Raw genomic sequence first — 20,609 nt, 5'->3', positions numbered from 1 at the left:
AGGCAAAAAGGAATACAAATGTCTCAAAAATGAGATAGACAGGAAGTGCAAAATTGCTAAGCAGGGATGGCTGGAGGGTAAATGTAAGGATGTAGAGGCTTATCTCACTAGGGGTAAGATAGATACCGCCTACAGGAAAATTAAAGAGACCTTTGGAAGAAAGAGAACCACTTGTGTGAATATCAAGAGCACAGATGGAAACCCAGTTCTAAGCAAAGAAGGCAAAGCAGAAAGGTGGAAGGAGTATATAGAGGGTCTATAAAAAGGCGATGTACTTGAGGACAATATTATGGAAATGGAAGAGCATGTAGATGGAGATGAAATGGGAGATATGATACTGCGTGAAGAGTTTGTCAGAGCACCAAAAGAACTGAGTCGAAACAAGGCCCCGGGAGTAGACAACATTCCATTAGAAATACTGACAGCCTTGGGAGAGCCAGTCCTGACAAAATTCTACCATCTAGTGAGCAGGATGTATAGGACAGGCGAAATACCCTCAGACTTCAAGAAGAATATAATAATTCCAATCCCAAAGAAGGCAGGTGCTAACAGATGTGAAAATTAACGAACTATCAGTTTAATAAGTCACAGCTGCAATATACTAACGTGAATTCTTTACAGATGAATGGAGAAACTAGTAGAAGTCTCGGGTAACCTCGGGGAAGATCAGTTTGGATTCCGTGGAAATATTGTAACGCGTGAGGCAATACTGACCCTACGACTTATCTTAGAAGCTAGATTAGTGAAAGGCAAACCTACGTTTCTAGCATTTGTAGACTTAGATAAAGCTTTTTACAATGTTGACTGGAATACTCTCTTTCAAATTCTGAAGGTGGCAGGGGTAAAAAACAGGGTTCAAAAGGCTATTTACAATTTGTACAGAAACCAGATGGCAGTTAAAAGAGTCGAGGGACATGAAAGGGAAGCAGTTGTTGGGAAAGGAGTGAGACACGGCTGTATTCTTTCGCCAATGTTATTCAATCTGTATACTGAGCAAGCGGTGAAGAAAACAAAAGAAAAATTCGGAGTAGGTATTAAAATCCATGGAGAAGAAATAAAAACATTGAGTTTCACCGATGACATTGTAATTCTGTCAGAGACGGCAAAGGACTTGAAATAGAAGTTGAACGGAATGGACAGTGTCTTGAAAGGCGGATATAAAATGAACATAAACAAAAGCAAAACAAGGATAATGGAATGTAATCGAATTAAGTCGGATGATACTGAGGGAATTAGATTAGGAAATAAGACACTTAAAGTAGTAAAAGAATTTTGCTATTTGGGGAGCAAAATAACTGATGATGGTCGAAGTAGAATGGATATACAATATATAATGGCAATGGCAAGGAAAGCGTTTCCGATGAAGAGAAGTCATTTCTGAAAGTATTTGTATGGAGTGTAGCCATGTATGGAAGTGAAACATGGACAATAAATACACTCCTGGAAATTGAAATAAGAACACCGTGAGTTCATTGTCCCAGGACGGGGAAACTTTATTGACACATTCCTGGGGTCAGATACATCACATGATCACACTGACAGAACCACAGGCACATAGACACAGGCAACAGAGCATGCACAATGTCGGCACTAGTACAGTGTATATCCACCTTTCGCAGCAATGCAGGCTGCTATTCTCCCATGGAGACGATCGTAGAGATGCTGGATGTAGTCCTGTGGAACGGCTTGCCATGCCATTTCCACCTGGCGCCTCAGTTGGACCAGCGTTCGTGCTGGACGTGCAGACCGCGTGAGACGACGCTTCATCCAGTCCCAAACATGCTCAATGGGGGACAGATCCAGAGATCTTGCTGGCCAGGGTAGTTGACTTACACCTTCTAGAGCAAGTTGGGTGGCACGGGATACATGCGGACGTGCATTGTCCTGTTGGAACAGCCAGTTCCCTTGCCGGTCTAGGATTGGTAGAACGATGGGTTCGATGACGGTTTGGATGTAGCGTGCACTATTCAGTGTCCCCTCGACGATCACCAGAGGTGTACGGCCAGTGTAGGAGATCGCTCCCCACACCATGATGCCGGGTGTTGGCCCTGTGTGCCTCGGTCGTATGCAGTCCTGATTGTGGCGCTCACCTACACGGCGCCAAACACGCATACGACCATCATTGGCACCAAGGCAGAAGCGACTCTCATCGCTGAAGACGACACGTCTCGATTCGTCCCTCCATTCACGCCTGTCGCGACACCACTGGAGGCGGGCTGCACGATGTTGGGGCGTGAGCGGAAGACGGCCTAACGGTGTGTGGGACCGTAGCCCAGCTTCATGGAGACGGTTGCGAATGGTCCTCGCCGATACCCCAGGAGCAACAGTGTCCCTAATTTGCTGGGAAGTGGCGGTGCGGTCCCCTACGGCACTGCGTAGGATCCTACGGTCTTGGCGTGCATCCGTGCGTCGCTGCGGCCCGGTCCCAGGTCGACGGGCACGTGTACCTTCCGCCGACCACTGGCGACAACATCGATGTACTGTGGAGACCTCACGCCCTACGTGTTGAGCAATTCGGCGGTACGTCCACCTGGCCTCCCGCATGCCCACTATACGCCTTCGCTCAAAGTCCGTCAACTGCACATACGGTTCACGTCCACGCTGTCGCGGCATGCTACCAGTGTTAAAGACTGCGATGGAGCTCCGTATGCCACGGGAAACTGGCTGACACTGACGGCGGCGGTGCACAAATACTGCGCAGCTAGCGCCATTCGACGGCCAACACCGCGGTTCCTGGTGTGTCCGCTGTGCCGTGCGTGTGATCATTGCTTGTACAGCCCTCTGGCAGTGTCCGGAGCAAGTATGGTGGGTCTGACACACCGGTGTCAATGTGTTCTTTTTTCCATTTCCAAGAGTGTAGTTTGGACAAGAAGAGAATAGAAGCTTTTGAAATGTGGTGCTACAGATGAATGCTGAAGATTAGATGTGTAGATCACATAACTAATGAGGAGGTATGGAATAGGATTGGGGAGAAGTTTGTGGCACTACTTCACTAGAAGAAGGAATCGGTTGGTAGGACATTTTCTGAGGCATCACGGGATCACCAATTTAGCGTTGGAGGGCAGCGTGGAGGGTAAAAATCGTAGAGGGAGACCAAGAGATGAATACACTAAGCAGATTCAAAAGGATGTAGGATGCAGTAGGTACTGGGAGATGGAGAAGCTTGCACAGGATAGAGTGGCATGGAGAGGTGCATCAAACCAGTCTCAGGACTGGAGACCACAACAACAACAACAACAACAACAACAACAACAAGGTAATCATTATTCCACATGGGTATAGCTATTTACTAGTAGATGCAGAAGGTAAGACAATCGAGGGTTTATATCCGTACAAGGATCTGAAGAAATACGCTGATGACGTGTACGTAGTACTTGTAAGATGGAACATAGTACTTGCAAGTAACGTTAGTTTGCTCAAACTTTATTTTTTATAAAAATAGCCCCTTTCAAAGACTTAATATTACGATCTAGAACATCTTACAGCGTTCATAAATACCCACTGTAGCTCAGAAAGATAACGTAGCAATCTCCTGAAGATTTTCTACTCGGGAAATTTTTTTAATGTTATCCGTTTTAGCTTGTTTCTTCAGATTCCTTATTGTAATGAAGGTTCTTGACCTTAAGTAGGGAGAAACCACTTTATGATGCATTTATGTGAATTTCGGCGTTATTGTAGATATTATCTTTTGTATCACTCCATCACACTTAGCAACATTCGCCCATGAAAACTGCAAAATGCCACTTAAAACTCCTTTATTTTATTGACCCAGTCAATTTAAAAAGAAGCGATCTCACTTCTGGAGATTAGGAAATCTAGTCATTACCGCTGATTTAATCTGAATCGAGAAGAAGTTGCTCTGAAACTGAATCCACGAAACTGTCACTGTAAAATAAATCTGGCCTGTTGTGGAACACTGTCTAATTTTTTGTTTTATTGCACAAGAAACTGTCAGCTGACTGAATGAAAATGTGAAGTAATCCACATGAGCACGGAAAGGAGTCCGCTAAATTTCGGTTACGTGATAAAACACAAATATAAAGGCTGTAAATTCAACTAAACACTTAGGGATTCCCATTACAAATAGCTTAAGTTGGAATGTTCACATAGATAATGTTGTGGGTAAAGCAAACCAAATACTACGTTTTATTGGCAGAACACTTGGAAAATGCAACAGGTCTACTAAAGAGACTGCCTACACTGCACTTGTAGAGTACTGCTGAGTGGCGTGTGAGCCACATCAAACGCTATTGACGGAGGAGGGTAACAAAAAAGAAATTCAAAGGGCAGTTCGTTTTCTGCTGTCGTGATATAAGGGAGAGAGTGCCACGAATATGGTACGCGAATTGGGTTGACAATAATTAAAACAAAGGCGCTTTTCGTCCAAGTAGGATCTTCAAATGGTTCAAATGGCTCTGAGTACCATGGGACTTATATCTGAGGTCATCAGTCCCCTAGAACTTAGAACTACTTAAACCAAACTAACCCAAGGACATCACACACATCCAAGCTAGAAGCAGGATTCGAACCTGCGACGGTAGCGGCTCGCGGTACCAGACTGAAGCGCCTAGAACCGCTCGGCCTCACCGGTTAGGATCTTCACATCAAATTTCAGTCATCATTTGTATCCTCCAATTGCGAAGATATTCTTTCGTGCCCTCCTACAGAGAGGTAAATGATCATCGTAATCAAATGAGATAAATCTGAGCTCGCACGGAAAGATTTGAATATTAGTTATTCCCGCGCGCTGTTTCAGAGTGGTAGTTCGATGAACCCTCTGCCTTTGAAATGCAGAGTAGTCGTGTGGATATAGAAGGAACACATTTATTTACTTCCACAACAAACTTCGAATACTTAGCTTGCACGACCCTGTTTCTGATTTTCAAAGCATAGTTTTCTCTCCTTAACATCTGTATCTCAGTTTTTAATGTATTTCGTGTTTAGCAGTAACATCCAGGCCAAAACCTATCTACTTTAATTTTCTTCGGAGATAAATGTTCAAAGCACCCAGTGCACTCTCGTCTTTTCACATCGGCGATCTTTATAAGAAATGCGCGAATAATTTCAAAGCCAATAATATATAGAAACGTTTTCCTAAAGAGGATAAATATTTGGCCATTATATATACTTTGTCACTGCTGGTATTTGCGACAGCTTTGGATGCATCTCCATGTCTAATTGGAGTTCTTTGTAATTTTTAATTATTTTTTAAAGAAACTCCTAAAAGCTCTTTTTTTTTAAGTCCCGTTTCTAACCTTCGGAAAGGAAATGATAATTCGCATTAACAGAATCAGTTCTTTTACGACGTCGCACCCATTTGTGCTGTAGTTATTATCGTTTGGAGATCGATGGTAAACGACATCTGCAGATTTATGTGAAGCATTTTCGCATTCAGCAATAGCACAATGATTTCTACTTTTGCTCATAGTACTACGAATCGACGAGCAAGAAGATCAGCTAATAAGCAGCTGTATTCTATTTATTTCAAGGCAGGGATTTGAGAATTTGCTTGCATTAACAATGCACGTGTAGCGTCCTCGCCTCTCTCTTCTCGCTTCCGGTATTCCAAGTGACGTCACGCCGTTTCGTCAGCAGTCTGTACGTGAAGCCAATGTGGAAGCCTGAAGTCGACCACCATCGTTCGTCACACCAACAGTAGCAGACGGACGCTGAATCGCTGCCTACATGTGTATAAGCTGTTCGTTTAGTTGTGCAAGAAGAGCAAAAATACTACCAAAAACTGTGAGATAAACTTACTACAGAATGTCAGTATTCAAGACTTATGGATCCGTGACACCCAAACCAACTAAAAACTTTCATAACTGGTCCTGTGCTAGGCGATAATAACTAAAGATTATGCGTTTTACCTACAGCATTAACGTCAGAGCTAGAACAGAATGTAATGCTGTGTTCTGTACTGCACACATCTGACGAAGTTGTCCAGCATAAGCAAAGTACCACCAGGCGTGAACGAGACGACGCAACACGAGACTTCTACGCCAGCAGCCAAGCAGGCAACACCTGAGGGTCCGGGATTCGATGCAGTGTTCCAGCCGGGCGTCCTGACAAGCCATCTGCAGCACACTCTCAACGACGCGGCGACACAACAGCGGCATACGATGAAGAAAACAGCTCGCGAACGTCAAATTTTATTCTAAATTTTCTTATCCGAACAACTGGAAATCATTCGTATATAATGGAAACTACGACGACTATTCAAACCAAACAAAAACCATAAAACTTGTAAAACTTTAGAACATGACTGTTTCTTTGTACAGTATTTATGTAAATACTATATCAATGTATTTTGAATGCATAATCACGTAAACTTTGTATTTATTAAATTTTTAACATAATTCAAAGTAAAACCCAGAATAGAAAGTAGGACGGGTTTTAAATGGGCTCCGTCGAGGTTTTCTTGGGTTTCCCATTGACCTTTGCGCCGAATTGGGGAGTTAGCATACAGCAATATATTGTAACAAGCAAGTGAATAAAAATCCATATCCATAAACCTAGCCCGGAAGACGAGCCTGCGTCGGCCAGCAATAAAAGTAATGTGAACCACTGTAAAGCTAGACGTCCAACGAATGTAACAAATGAACTTAAATGAATGTAAATTGATAACCAGAAATTGAACCATAACCATGGACACTAGTAGAACAATGACGAATGAACGGCAGTACAGTTACGCTCTTTGAATGCCAATAACAAACGTAGAAAATGTATGCCATCAGCGTTCCGGGGGCTCATTTAACGCCGTTGTAATACTAATATTTTTTTGCAAGCGAAGTGAGACGTAGAAAAACCATGAGAAAAATTCGTGTGACTTTGGAACGTATAAGAACATTGTTTTATACGAACAATTACAACAAAAGCACTGTCAAACCCATATCAAATAATCGCAGTTGTCACAGCTGGAGCGCTGCATTCCGCCGCCATTACGTGGCGCATTTAATATTTACATTATTGTTTTAGGGGCGCGCTAGTATCAGCGCAGATTATTTAATAATTTTTCTTCTAGCGAAGCTGGAGACCTGGAACAGGCAGTTTCATGACGAATTTGCCAATCGTTTTAGGGTATTGTATGGAATTAGGCTCTGGGCTGTACTGCATCTAAAGGGAGACGACTTTCATTGCAAAGAGTGAATATTGTACATGACGTAACACGTTGAATAGCAAAGCGACAACCAGAAGCAAATCTATTTTCACGAGTAACTATCAAAGTGCATTTGGTTGTGTTGTAGTGTGTTGGTAAGATATCAATCGTATGTGGCTTAGAATTTGCGTAGCATTGCTAGATTGCTTTTTCTGCTTTAAATAAATTGTAGAAATATTGCGCCAAATATAGATACTTTCGCTGAAATAATAACAGCAATGTTTAATTAACATAATAATACCAAAACTAAATATTAATAGAGATCGCGCAGATTGGTTTGAAAAGTTCTCGGAATGGAATAGAAAAAAGTACTTACGTCACTGAAACTTTTTTATTTTTCAATGTAGTTTCCTTGTAGATTAATAGACGATGTTCCAGTGCCTTGATTCATCTCGAAAATGAGATTACTCCAAGCCTGCAAAATAGTTGTCAACTCCGGCTATCAAATCTTCGTTTGCAGTTAATCTTAGTCCACCATGAAAAATTTTCAGTTTTGGGCGTAGACAGAAGTCTGACGGAGCCATATCAGGTGAATAAGGCGGGTGTGGCAGCAATTCATTCCTTAGTTCGTGTAATTTTGCGACGGTGACGGCACATGAGTGCGGGCGCGGATTTCCATGGTGGAAGATGACTTTCTTCCTTGCTAAACCTGTTTTTTTTTCACGTATCTTTTGTTGCAATTTGTCCAGGAGGTTAGCATAGTATTCTTCGGTTATTGTTTGCCCAGTGGGGAGTTAATCTACAAACAGAATCCCCTTCGCATCCCAGAACACTGATGCCATAACCTTTCCCGCCAAAAGAATTGTGTTAGCTTCTTTGGCGGCGGAAAATCAGGACGTTTCCACTGCTTTGACTGTTATTTTGTCTCTGTGGTATAGTAGTGCATCCAAGTTTCCTCTGTGGTCACAAACCGGCGCAAAAAATCTTGTTTGTTTCTCCTAAAATGGGCCAAACATTGTTACTATATGTCCATTCCCATGAGTTTTTGATCCAGCGTCAAGAGTCGCGGCACCCGTCTTGCAGATAATTTTTTCATTTCTAATTCTTCATTAAAAATGTGATATATCCTTTCAGGTGACATCTGGCAAACGTGAGCAATCTCACGCACTTTCAATCGGCGATCCTCCATGACCATTTTTTGAACTTTTACAATGATTTCTGGGTAGTGACACATCCTGGCCGACTACTGCGCGGATCATCATTTAAGCTCTCCCCACCAAATTTGACCACCCCCATGAACCATGGACCTTGCCGTTGGTGGTGAGGCTTGCGTGCCTCAGCGATACAGATAGCCGTACCGTAGGTGCAACCACAACGGAGGGGTATCTGTTGAGAGGCCAGACAAACGTGTGGTTCCTCAAGAGGGGCAGCAGCCTTTTCAGTAGTTGCAGGGGCAACAGTCTGGATGATTGACTGATCTGGCCTTGTAACACTAACCAAAACGGCCTTGCTGTGCTGGTACTGCGAACGGTTGAAAACAAGGGGAAACTACGGCCGTAAATTTTCCCGAGGGCATGCAGCTTTACTGTATGATTAAATGATGATGGCGTCCTCTTGGGTAAAATATTCCGGAGGTAAAATAGTCCCCCATTCGGATCTCCGGGTGGGGACTACTCAAGAGGATGTCGTTATCAGGAGAAAGAAAACTGACGTTCTATGGATCGGAGCGTGGAATGTCAGATCCCTTAATCGGGCAGGTAGGTTAGAAAATTTAAAAAGGAAAATGGATAGGTTAAAGTTATAGTGGGAATTAGTGAAGTTCGGTGGCAGGAGGAACAAGACTTCTGGTCAGGTGAATACAGGGTTATAAATACAAAATGAAATAGGGGTAATGCAGGAGTAGGTTTAATAATGAATAGGAAAATAGGAGTGCGGGTAAGCTACTACAAACAGCATAGTGAACGCATTATTGTGGCCAAGATAGACACAAAGCCCATGCCTACTACAGTAGCACAAGTTTATATGCCAACTAGCTCTGCAGATGACGAAGAAATTGAAGAAATGTATGATGAAATAAAAGAAATTATTCAGATAGTGAAGGGTGAAGAAAATTTATTAGTCATGGGTGACTGGAATTCGGTAGTAGGAAAAGGGAGAGAAGGAAACGTAGTAGGTGAAAATGGATTGGGGCTAAGAAAAGAAAGAAGAAGCCGCCTGGTAGAATTTTGCACAGAGCACAGTTTAATCGTAGCTAACACTTGGTTTAAGAATCATGAAAGAAGGTTGTATTCATGGAAGAACCCTGGAGATACTAAAGATAAGGTATCAGATAGACTATATAATGGTAAGACAGAGATTTAGGAACCAGGTTTTTAATTGTAAGACATTTCTAGGGGCAGATGTGGACTCTGACCACAATCTATTGGTTATGAACTGTAGATTAAAACTGAAGAAACTGCAAAAAGGTGGGATTTTAAGGAGGTGGGACCTGGATAAACTTACAGAACCAGAGGTTGTACAGAGTTTCAGGGAGAGCATAAGGGAACAATTGACAGGAATGGGGGAAAGAAATACAGTAGAAGAAGGATGGGTAGCTTTGAGGGATGAATTAGTGAAGGCAGCAGAGGATCAAGTAGGTAAAAAGACGAGGGCTAGTAGAAATCCTTGGCAACAGAAAAAATATTGAATTTAATTGATGAAAGGAGAAAATATAAATATGCAGTAAATGAAGCAGGCAAAAAGGAATACAGACGTCTCAAAAATGAGATTGACAGGAAGTGCAAAATGGCTAAGCAGGGATGGCTAGAGGACAAATGTAAGGATGTAGAGGCTTACCTCACTAGGGGTAAGATAGATACCGCCTACAGGAAAATTAAAGAGACCTTTGAAGAAAAGAGAACCACTTGTATGAATATCAAGAGCTCAGATGGAAACCCAGTTCTAAGCAAAGAAGAGAAAGCAGAAAGGTGGAAGGAGTATATAGAGGGTCTATACAAAGGCGATGTACTTGAGGACAATATTATGGAAATGGAAGAGGATGTGGTTGAAGGTGAAATGGGAGATACGATACTGCCTGAAGAGTTTGACAGAGCACTGAAAGACCTGAGTCGAAACAAGCCCCCCGGAGTAGACAACATTCCATTGGAACTACTGACGGCCTTGGGAGAGCCAGTCCTGACTAAACTCTACCATCTGGTGAGCAAGATGTATGAGCGAGGCGAAATACCCTCAGACTTCAAGAAGAATATAATAATTCCAATCCCAAAGAAAGCAGGTGTTGACAGATGTGAAAATTACCGAACAATCAGTTTAATAAGTCACAGCTGCGAAATACTAACACGAATTCTTTACAGACGAATGGAAAAACTAGTATAAGCCGACCTCGGGGGAAGATCAGTTTGTATTCCGTAGAAATACTGGAACACGTGAGGCAATACTGACCTTACGACTTATCTTAGAAGAAACATTTAGGAAAGGCAAACCTACGTTTCTAGCGTTTGTAGACTTAGAGAAAGCTTTTGACAAAGTTGACTGGAACACTCTCAAATTCTAAAGGTGACAGGGGTAAAATACAGGGAGCGAAAGGCTATTTACAATTTGTACAGAAACCAGATGGCAGTTATAAGAGTCGAGCGACATGAAAAGGAAGCAGTGGTTGGGAAGGGAGTAAGACAGGGTTGTTGCCTCTCCCCGAAGTTATTCAATCTGTATATTGAGCAAGCAGTAAAGGAAACAAAAGAAAAAATTGGAGTAGGAATTGAAATCCATTGAGAACAAATAAAAACTTTGAGGTTTGCCGATGACATCGTAATTCTCTCAGAGACAGCAAATGACTTTGAAGAGCAGTTGAACGGAATGGACAGTGTCTTGAAAGGAGGATTTAAGACGAAGATCAACAAAAGCAAATCAAGGGTAATGGAATGTAGTCGATTACATCAGGTGATGCTGAGGGAAAATCGAGTATAGATTTGTCAGGAAGTCGTTTCTGAAAGTATTTGTATGGAGTGAAGCCATATATGGAAGTGAAACATGGTCGATAACTAATTTAGACAAGAAGAGACTAGAAGCTTTCGAAATGTGGTGCTGCAGAAGAACGATGAAGATTACATAAGTATATCACGTAACTAATGACGAGGTACTGAATAGTACTAGGGAGGCCGGCAGTTGTGGCCGAGCGTTTCTAGGCGCTTCAGTCCGGAACCGCGCGCCTGCTACGGTCGCAGGGATGTGTGTGGTGTACTTAGGTTAGTTAGGTTTAAGTAGTTTCTGAGTCTAGGGGACTGATGACCTCAGACGTTATGTCCCATAGTGCTTAGTACCATTTGAACATTTTTGAACTGGGGAGGAGAGGAATTTGTGGCAAAACTCCGCTAGAAGAATGGATCAGTTGGTAGGACACGTTCTGAGGCATCAAGGGATCACTCATTTAGTGCTGGAGGGAAGCGTGGAGGGTAAAAATCGTAGAGGGAGACCAAGAGATGAATAAAGTAAGCAGTTTCAGAGGGATGTAGGTTGCAGTATTTATTCGGAGATGAAGAGGCTTGCACAGGATGGAGTAGCATGGAGAGCTGCATCAAATCAGCCTCTGGACTGAAGACCACAACAACACTGAGAAGATTAACAGGGGTATGGATGCCTCCTGTTTCATTCAACGATCTGTAATTACATCCTCATAAGAAGCTTTCGAAATGTGGTGCTACAGAAGAATGCTGAAGATTAGATGGGTAGATCACATAACTAATGAGGAGGTATTGAATAGTATTGGGGAGAAGAGAAGTTTGTGGCACAACGTGACCAGAAGAAGGGATCGGTTGGTAGGACATGTTCTGAGGCATCAAGGGATCACCAACTTAGTATTGGAGGGCAGCGTGGAGGGTAAAAATGGTAGAGGGAGACCAAGAGATGAATACACTAAGCAGATTCAGAAGAATGTAGGCTGCAATAAGTACTGGGAGATGAAGAGGCTTGCACAGGATAGAGTAGCATGGAGAGCTGCATCAAACCAGTCTCAGAACTGAAGACCACAACAACAACATGACTACATTCAGGATATGAAGTAAAGCGCGTCTGTAGCACGTCATATTCGTGGTGTAGCAATTTTAATGGCCAGTAGTGTAGAAAATATCCACAAATACGATTTTCTCATATTCCCACAACGTTCGGTTTCGGAGAAACGAGAATGATTGAGAAAATCCTGTTGGATTTCAGCAAAGATGCCACCTTAATACATAAAGTGGAGAAATCGGAAATAAATTTTCAAATATGTTAATTAAACTCTGACGCCATCTGCAGCACTGTTTTTTTTATAACCGTTCACATAATAGAATTTTTTACGTTACTTTCAAGGTTAATGTTTTTTATTGTCGACAGGCATAACAGAAGTTGAACAAAATGTGTTCTGAGAGCTACATTTCTAAGCAGGTTCAGTAAAGTGTAGACCAGGGCAGCTTGCGACTAAATGAATGCGGGAAGTCTCCCAAAAGCATCCTCAAATTCGCTAGCGGAATCAACTTTTAGTGGGATTGCACCAAGGTAACCGTCGTCTCTCGAGTTTCTCACAGTGTTGTGCACCATGTCAACTGGAAAACAGAATTCGTAATCCTGTGACTGCACCTGGCGCTGTGTTGCACCAGTAGACTTGGTGAGGGTTCCATCCTTGAAGAGCACAATTTTTCGACCTTGAAATTTCACAGTTGTTTTATTTCTTCTCGGGCACAAAATGATATTTTCGTTTTCGACTGATGTATTTGGGACCAAGTATATTAGAGGTACAAGGGGCCCAATTTGATTGGTTTGTAGATGGGAGGAGGAGGGAGCGCGGGGTATACAGTACTCTTAATATGTTAGAAGACGAATGGCGACGTGTAAGTAGCCATAAAAAAGTTACTGTCCGATCTTGTTAAAAACGTGCGTAACACCGACTCTTAAACCAATTTCTTGACTAAACTACATTTTTTCGTTTCTGCTAGAGCTAGGATGATGATCTCTTCCCTCCTCACCCCCCCCCCCCCCCCCGCCCTTCCCCCTCCGTGCTCCTGGCTATGGGCACAATTCATCACAACTGTGTTCTTCGAGTGTACTGCCATAGCTTACCTCTGTCATGTATAACTGAATGCAGATTGAGCAGGTCATCAGGTCATTATGGATTTTCTTTTTCCATAGAGTAATGCTAAACTACTGTCTCGGTTCTCTTGCGCATCAACGGGAGAGTGCGTCCTTTCGGGAATTGGGGACGGATGACTCGCACGTATACTGCTGCTGCATTTGTTGTGTTGGAAATAGACGACGGAATCGATGCTCCAGGGTGTTAGACCGGCTCCTTTCTGCAGCTCGGTAAGATAGCAACAGATGTAAAGCACCCATCTTGACCGCAGATCAGTTCGGAAACAGCTGCATAAATTCCTTGAACTGAGTGACATCTTAGAATACTCAAGGTATTTATAGCGGCTGCTAAAGGTGAAGTATCTCGGCCGGCAGTGTTAAATATGCAGTTTAGTAACGTCGAAGACAATCACTGCTAGAAATTCGAGAGAAGTCTGTAGTAAATATAATGGCTGTGGTCTGGATTCCAGAGGGAGGCACTGCCACCCCCGCCCCCCCTCCTACCTCTGCCCCTCGCGGATGCCTATGAATATATGGTTCAATAAACAGTGACCTATGCCACACAGTATGTAGTGATTTGCCCAGTAAAGATGAAGATGTAGATAGATAAATGTCCAAAGAAAGTGAAAGAACGTGAAAAATGGATTTTTCTAAAACACTTGGCTATTTTGCACATACGCTGTCGAAACAAAAATCGCAGTACCAAGCAGGTGTTTTGAAACGTAAATGAAAGTTGGTAGGCGTGTTTCTACATCTGACAGAGGATGTCTATTCAAATTCCGTGTCCGTCGCTTAGGACTGGCTAGTAGCGCCACTATGAGTATGTAAATCAGTTTTGAGTTTACTATACGCTGGAACAGTCGTGAGCGTTACGTATCTTTGAGTCGGACATAACGAGCTGGCGTTAACCAAAAATGTCTTTAAGACGATAAAGACGACATTATTTACACCTCATTAGGTTTGAGCGAGGTCGTGTAATACGGCTACGAGATGCTGGATGTTCCTCCAATGATACTGCAAAGAGTTGGCAAAAATGTAGCCACTCTGCACCAATGCTGGCAGTGGTGGTCAAGAATGTACGGTCGTAAGAAGACGTCTCCGGACGACACGTGGAACTGCCGACGGGGAAGAACATAGTGTTCGGCCTATGATTATGTCGCATCGTTCTACGTTTGCGGCAGCAATTTCAGCAACAGTTGGCATCAGATTGACACAACCAACTGTTACAAATCGGTTACTTCAAAGATAGCTCAGAGCCAGATGCCCTGTAGCGTGCATTCCACTGACCCCAAACAACCGCCATCTGCGACTTTAGTGGTGTCAAACGAGAGCTCAGTGGTCGGGCAGGTGGAGGTCTGTTGTAATTTCTGATGAAAGCCGGTTCTGCCTCGGTGATTGTGCGATTTCGTATACAGCAAAACACTCTCGTGGCTATTGCACACACACTGGCAACAAAATTGTGCGTCAATCTGGTGATTCGACCTGTTATACTGCCATTCATAAACAGCATTCCGGGGGATGTTTTCCAGCGGGATACTGCTCGCCCACATACCGATGTTGTAAACCAACATGCTCTACAGAGTGTCGATATGTTGCCTTGGCCTACTCGGTCACCAGATCTGTCTCCAACCGAGCACATATGGGACATCATCGGACGAGAACTCCAGAGTCATCCATAACCATCTTTAACCACATCAGTACTGATCGACCAAGTGCAATAGGCGTGGAACTCCAATATACAAACTAACATCCGACACCTGTACAACACAATTCGCGTTTGCATGCCTGTATAAAACATTCTGGCGGTTACACTGATTATTACTGTATCAACATTTTACATTTGCAACGGCTTATCTTACACCTATACTAACCTGTAATCTTGCAATGTTCATCACTTAAATATGTTATCCCGACAAACGTATTCCCGAAATTTCATTACTCTACATTAAACATTTACTGGTGTTGCGATTTTTTTCGTCATCTTACAGAACGATGAGATACTTATTTCAGCAATTTTTGTTTTATGGAAATGTTTCTGCGCCTATGTTGCGCCTCCGGATGTTGATGATACAATTAAAAGTTATAACGATTCAGATATCAGTCTCAAACTCGGTAATTTGAACTGTTTTAAGTTCATGGAGTCCTTTCGACGCTTATTATGGAGCTTTTGGTGGGGAACAGTCGATGTTGTTTGCGTTATTTAGTACTAAGACCCTCAGTTAGCCTAATTTCAATCCATCAAAAGCACAAAAATAACTTTAACATGAGAGAAGCCTTCAGCAGGAAAGAATCCTTCAAAAGAACAAAATCAACTTTAACAGATAGAAAAGCAGAAGGATATAAATGATACTAATTGTGGCCTATAGTTCTAAATGAACAAATAGTGCCAACTCTTTCCCACAACATGGTCGATAACGCAAATCGGCACGACTCCGCGGTCTTAGACAAGGTCTGATGACGTAACGACCCGACCGTTGCACCGGCCTAAGGTTCAGAAATAAAAAACCAACAAAAACGCGAATACCGGCCATAAAAGCCAACATTGCATTATCTTTGAAATGACATAGAAATTTAGGTCACTAAACACACGCGTTTCATTAGCAGTTTACATTTTACATGAATATTCAAACACACACCAGTATCTCTCTGAATTTATCAACTAGTTCTTCTTGTGTCTTGCAGTATAGATTAGATATTATTTCGCTTTTGCTTCACTGTTCAGTGTAGTTACATTTATTAATTTTTAAGATTTATTTTTATCTGGATCGCACAAAAGGTAATCTTACTAATTAAATACGGTCTCCCCAGAAACAGTTTGGTTTCGTGTTTTATTAACTTGTGCCTTGGGTGGAGTGCCATATTTGTTATGGCCAACAAAGCGAGGACGAATAGCTGTTTCATATAAAGACTAATAGGGAAAAGCTACTATCGGAGCACAGAATGGCGAATTTTGTTCCTGTTTAAAACACTGACTGGAAAGTGGCGTACCAGCTGCCTCATTCTACCTACCTCAGCATTTTTAAAAATTTGCCTAAAACTGTTGGCATGCGAACGTATTTACGCTCTTTTTAACATGCAACTGACATCTGACTCTCACAAGCTCCTCTAACTGCAACTGGCTCACATCCTCTAGCCCGCATCTCGTGGTCGTGCGGTAGCGTTCTCGCTTCCCGCGCCCGGGTTCGATTCAGGGATTTTCTCTGCCTCGTGATGGCTGGGTGTTGTGTGGTGTCCTTAGGTTAGTTAGGTTTAAGTAGTTCAAAGTTCTAGAGGACTGTTGACCATAGATGTTAAGTCCCATAGTGCTCAGAGCCATTTGAACCACATCCTCTAGCCCATTGCTGTCAGTCGCTCATACCCATCAACTCCCAACTGCCCTTTCTCACGCACTCATTTAGCCCAGCTCATTGTCATTTTCTCTTTGTGTCTCTCTGCCACTGCCTCCTGCCTCACATCCACAGTCCCCTTCGTTCTGTCCTACTAATGCTGTCCCCTGACACTGTCACTCTTACTGCTTGTATCTCATTCCTTCCCAATGCTGTTGTCTTTCTGACTACCACTGTCTCTCTCTACCTCGTTCTTACAGTCAGATTCTGTCTCTCATTATCACTGATTCTCACCCACTTACACTTTCTGCTTCTCTTTATTCCTCTCCAAATGGCATTGTCTCCTTCACTCTTTCCCTAGCACTTTTCTATCAGTGTCAACTGTCTTCCACTGGCACTGTATCCCTCTCTTTCCCTCACACTGCCATTGTCTTCTTCACTCTTTGTAAATCACAACCACTCTACTATTTTCCAGTATTTATTACTTTTCCGTCTCTTTCCCAATGCCACTGTCACCTCTCTTAGCACAAAAAAATGTGAATATGTTCACACGCCAAAATTTTTGGGATAAATTTTAATGGAACTGAGGAAAATAGAACGAGGCAACTGGTACCCCACTTCTTTGTCAGAGTCTTCTAAACAGGAGCATCTTCGCCTGTTTTGTGCTCCAATAGGAACATTTCCCCCCTGATTCACTTCTTTTCCCTGCTACAGTAGAGAATGTCATTCATATGAAAAAAACTTCATGGGCCAGTAACATTCTCATAGTTTACTTACATGTAGTTGAAATAACGCGAAACAAATTTCACACCTCTGATCAAATTTCACACACATAACATTTTTGCATAAGTATCAGTACTACGAAATCAGGTTTCCAGAGCACTTCTGATGATAATGGAGACACATTACAGCATATTTCTTCGTGCTAGGTCACTTTACATTCTACATTTTCGCCTCACACCTGATTTTACGTGCGTGTTTTACGTGTACGTGTAGGGTAACTTTGAACCTCTGTATCTGGGGAACGGAAAAAGATATCAAGAAAATATTAAAGATTGTTCGAGACCGTAAAAATTACACTCATCTTGGAATTCGTGGCGAGATTTTGGTACCCAAAATCCATGTTTTTGGGGTGTTTCTCGATAACGGATAAAGATCTTTCAAAACGGGAAGATGACGCTTCTAGACAAATGTCTAAAGACCATACTGTTAAAATTTGAATAACCTGCTGAGGTTATAATTTAAATATTCACTGCTAATGGGGAAAAATGGTGAAAATGCTTTCTCTGTTTACCTGAGGAACCGCCCATAAACTAAATGGTGCCTCCATAAGCCCCTTACGGCGCACAGGAGGCCACATCTAATGCAAAAAGAACCGACCGATTTGCCCCCTCGCCTATGGATGAGTAAGTGTGTAATGCTCAAATGTTGGTCCTGTGCTGCAGAACAACTACGGTAAGACGATTCTTCTGGTGTGTATCAAATAGTCTTTAGCTCAAGGACTATCCCAAACACTTGACGCTACCTTTCTACGACCAACAGAACCCGAAGTATGAGCCCCGGAAAAATCCCATTTTTATGCGCGGCCTTTTGGACATATTGGTAGCTCATGCTGTTGCATTCTTACCGACAGCTTAGGGGAAATTACTAACACTATATTTCGCTACTACGAAGTATTTAAAATTGAACAGACTGTATTATTATTTCACTATTTGGCTCAAGTGGGTGGAGAGCGGCTGGAGAATGAGGTAATGTAGTGTGTTTGCATGTGACGGTAGAGAGGGGGAGGGTTGGCTATAAGAGACGATGTGTAGACAAAGTTTTGCCGAGTTGGGAGAGGGGGGGGGGGTGCCATTTTAAATATACTTGCTCTGGGGTTCCCTTGTCTGTAGTTACACCCAGTCTGACATACCTTTAATACATGTCTTCATCAAAATTATTTTGCAATCGGAATTTGAACTAACTTTATGGCTATAGAAATGCCTCCGCCACAGACGTTGAACCTGTGTTTGTGATATATACAGGTATTCCAGACGGAATTTAGAATTTCGTAGCTGTTACCATCTGGCTTCAGCCAGTTTTCATCTCTCGAGACGTCTTGAGTAGCAGAAGGCGAGAAGATCAACCGCCAGTGGAAGGATTATGCACTTAATACATTGAGCACCACGCTCTCATTAAAAAAAATACGAAGCTGATAAATGTCTCTGGTAATTAATTTACAGATAAACCAAAACATTTGATCTACAGGTATTTGATTACTTCCGCTCATCATATGTGAGGATCCTCTGATATTACTTTGTGCTGGCGATGTTTGACAGCACTGCCTTTAAGCACCTAACGTGTTGCCATTATAGCAATGTATCTGACAATGCTAGCGTCTGATGAGGGAAATAGTCTCAACATGTTAAATAATGTGGGGCTCTTGGAGGTTTGTCTGTGCAGTAATTAGAACGGCAGCAGTTTCCCCTAAAGGCTATGGCTGCGTTTGTTAAGTTTCTTGTTACAGTCTGACAGTCCCATTTTAGTTTTCTGGACTTGATTTATTTTAGGCCTGGCATCCTCTCGAACTGGCGTATGTTCCTTCCACTGCCTGTTCCCCTCGCAAAGCATTCTCTCTTTCTAACTGATTCTTTATTCCACTCAAAATACGTAAGTCTGTCGCCCACTGTTGGAGTTTTCCTTTCGATCTGATTTAACTGTATAGTCTCTGGTCCGCCCCCTCCCCCCCTCCACCCCCCCCCCCCCCCTCAATCCCAACCCGTGTCCTGCGCATAAAGCGAACAGGCAGGAAACAGCCAAGGTTATCCTTTGACAGGGCGCTTGCGCGCACAGGGGCTGCCGAACGACTTTCACCACTAGAAGTGGGACATTCACAGCAGAGTCCTATAATCACTCGAGACTTTACTAATTTAAAAATCGGTTAGTCAGGCGACTTAATGATTACGCGCCAGATCTGAGATTCAACTTCCTATCAGTCCTACGATTTTTATCTGCACTTCTCACTTCTCTCACCTCTTCCAATGTTTGTTGATGTCAAAAATGGTTCAAATTGCTCTGAGCACTATGGGACGCAACATCTGAGGTCATCAGTCCCCTAGAACTACTTAGAACTAGTTAAACCTAACTAACCTAAGGACATCACACACATCCATGCCCGAGGCAGGATTCGAACCTGCGACCGTAGCAGTCGCACAGTTCCGGACTGAAGCGTCTAGAACCGCTCGGCCACCGCGGCCGGCTGATGTCAAAAATGTCCTCCTGCAACCCACTGTGTAAGTCAGTTCAAAGGTCAGAGGAAGACAAGGGCATACCACCTCCAATAGGAGCACATCTTCTACGGAACATTTTGCTGAGTGACTGTATACTCTTATGATAAAAGCTAATGAAGACATTCAAGTAACGGCGATATTATGTGCCATCACTTGCCATTGATCTGAAAGGAAGAGGATGGCCACAAAAGGACAACGACTTGAGTTGTTGCTTCCTTGGCGCAGTTCACAGTCAAATAAACTAGAGGGCATCCAAATTCGTGACTATCGACCTCTCCCCCAACGAATGCTGTGTCCTCATTTGCCTTTCCTTGTGGAGCCGTACATTTCTCTGTTTAATGTTTAAAAGTCGATAAACATGTTCGAAAATTCGGGTACCTTTGTCACTCTAAATTTTCTTTTTATAACGATTTTTAACTTCGTTCACACCGGCCAGGAAGTTGTCAATAATGACTTATTTTCAAGACATGTCGTTTGTCTGACAACTGTTTCTGGATTTCAATCTAATGCGTAGATATTTTATCTAACCTTCAGTAAGTGCGTTATCAGCCCACTCTATCACTTATTTTGTTCCATAGGCCTGGAGACATGTAATTACACTTATTTACGGTAGTTTTCATACATAAGTACTGCTAATACAAATCTTAGATAAAGCTATACATTCTGAACATAATATTTCGAGTGTGAAAAACACAGTTCACAAGTTAAAGACAAATGTACGAAAACTATGACAAATGAAAAGCAAAATGCAATTCTTCTGCACGAACAATGGCGAAATTTTTTAACTATCCAACAAAGGAAAATATAAGCTTTTCC

General features: G+C 42.6%; 1 protein-coding gene across 2 annotated transcripts in view; it reads right to left on the bottom strand.

The window, feature by feature from the left end:
* The window catches only part of LOC126268168 (uncharacterized), a 256,697-nt gene that overhangs the window by 235,941 nt on the left and 147 nt on the right, over positions 1–20,609 (bottom strand). The gene's annotated exons all lie outside the window — the stretch shown is intronic.

This window comes from Schistocerca gregaria, chromosome 4 (assembly GCF_023897955.1).
Source record: "Schistocerca gregaria isolate iqSchGreg1 chromosome 4, iqSchGreg1.2, whole genome shotgun sequence".
Lineage (NCBI taxonomy): Eukaryota > Metazoa > Arthropoda > Insecta > Orthoptera > Acrididae > Schistocerca > Schistocerca gregaria.
This window is presented reverse-complemented; position numbering and strand designations above follow the sequence as displayed.